Source organism: Triticum aestivum, chromosome 1B (assembly GCF_018294505.1).
Source record: "Triticum aestivum cultivar Chinese Spring chromosome 1B, IWGSC CS RefSeq v2.1, whole genome shotgun sequence".
In the NCBI taxonomy this organism is placed as follows: domain Eukaryota; kingdom Viridiplantae; phylum Streptophyta; class Magnoliopsida; order Poales; family Poaceae; genus Triticum; species Triticum aestivum.
The window spans coordinates 513,648,621-513,651,011 of NC_057795.1; positions in this window are offsets into that span (position 1 = coordinate 513,648,621).

Below are 2,391 nucleotides of genomic sequence, written 5' to 3' on the forward strand. Positions count from 1 at the left end.
GACGGGGTGTCAGAAGCTGCTCCGGTGGTTGGGTTAAGGATGGTGTCGATGATGCGGATCTGCGGCCGTGGACGGGGCGTCAAAAGCTACTTCGATGGTTGGGTTAAAGATGGTGTCGATGATGCAGATCTGCGGCCATGGACGGGGCGTCAGAAGCTGCTCCGGTAGGTTGGATGAGGGTGCGAGGAAGCGGATCTGAGGCCGTGGACTTGTGAGTTGGCAAAGAGGCCCCGGTAGGGTTGAGAATGGTATAGGCGAAGCTACTTCGGTAGGGTTGACGATGGTGTCGGCGAAGCGGCTCCGGTAGGGTTGAGGAAGGTGTCGGCGAAGAGGATCAGAGGCCGTCGACGGGGGCGCTGGTGGGGCGGCTCTGGGGGTGTGGACGAAGCGTCTCCGGTGGGGAGTACGAATGAGCTGCTGCAGATGCGCGATGGTTGACGAGAGTACCGGCGAAGCATCCGGCGCCGTGGACAAGGCCACACTGAATGGGCTGTGGTACAGTGGTGGATGAGCAGTTTACTTGTTTCTGGGGGAGGTGGGAGGGGTAGATGCGGCCGCAGAAGCAGATCCGGGAGGTGGACGCCGCTGGCAGTGAATGGGCTATGGTACGCCGGTGGATGAGTAGTCTAGGGTTTCGAGAGGGGAGGGGAGAAAGGGATATGAAGTATGTATGGCGTGATGTAAGATGCTATGGTGCTGTGGAGTTAGTCGTTTTTGTGGGAGGGGGAGAGGAAATGGGGGTGCCGTGCAGTGGGGGGAACCGGAAGGTACCATAGCAGCCCCGACCTATTATGTAGATGAGGGCGGTAGGCGGTATTGTAACTGTTGGTCTCCGTGCACCAAGGACAAAGTGGAATTTCGCATGCTAAAGACTAAGGTGGCGGAAATTTTAGAAGGAGGCGAGAGATTTTGCCGCCCGCGGGATCGTTCATATCCAGTTTCAACTAATTTTGGACCGTGCTAGCAGGAAGGTCATGCTAGACTGTGTACACAGGGCACGCGTCAGCAGTTAATAACTGGTGTGAAGTCCACCCTAGAAAAAAAGACAATAACTCGAGATGATGTGCCGATAACTTGGACGTTCACACGGGCGCGGCCAATCGTACGGGTGTAGTGGTGCGTTCACAAAAAAGGGATCAAACGCCCAACCTATGTATTTCTCGTGTAAATAGATAATTTAGTGCCATTGGTTATTTACTTTAAACATAATGCATTGACGTGTTAGTGTAGAGGCGCACAAAAAGAAATGGATATTGTAGTCCGCTACTTAAAAGTGTTACCTCATATGATTACATAGCCTCCATTTCATAAATTGCGTACCCGTTGAATTCATATATGAATATTACATATATTACTTCAAAATAGAAACTTAAATCATCCAAGACTAATGAATTCGAATGCAAGAGTAACAATGGTGCATGTACATGATAGCTACATTGGTTGTTTGAAGAAACATCTCTGTAACTTTGGCATGCACAACTGAAAAGGTTTATTTAAATATAAAAAAATGTGATATGTGAGTGTCCAATCTTTATAGCGTTGAATCGATATTGTACCTTTGTCCACGATATGAAGTAGATAGACTTATGTTCAAGCGATGCACGTCCACGATCACTAGATAGTGATACGTGAATGAATTGTGCAATCTCTCTCACACGCATACATATCTGATTTCCCTGTGGGCATCAGAATCACACACGCGCTCTTTGTGTATTTCTCTCCCTCTATCAAGGTTAAAATCGTCTTTCTACCTCGTCCTACAAGTCTCTCACACAAAAACACACACACACTCTCTGTCTAACATGCCCACCCCTTTAATTCCGCCCACCCACAACCACTAATGTCTCAAAGTATAATAATATCTCTCACACATATGCCTAAGGTTAACTTGAGTTCCGAAACCATATGAATACATACAATGGGATTCCAACAAAGCACCTTTTGTTTTGAGATCTCTCTCTCTCTCTCTCTCTCACTCACAGACACACACACACACACGCGCGCGCGCGCACATTGTTTCTCGCTTCATTTTTTCCGGCACTTTCATGCACACCGTTTGTTTATCTTCGTGATGCTTTAAGTATGCCTCGCACAAATGCTATCTACCTATCCCTTAATATAGCTAGATATGTGTCACACAAACTCCTTCTCCCTACTAGCAAGATGCCCATGCGTTGCACGGAACATCAAGATGCATTTGTATGAGTAGTTTATCTTGTGGGAGAAAAGGATGAACGAGGGAACGCCTTATTTGCAAATGCGGAGAGGGGTGTGGGCATCTTTTTGCAAAATTGCCATAGTTTCCTTCCTATCCGTCGGATATAAATCAGATGCCCTATATTGTAGGATGGCAAGAACACCATCATCACCAACTCTGTTTTTTTATAAGAG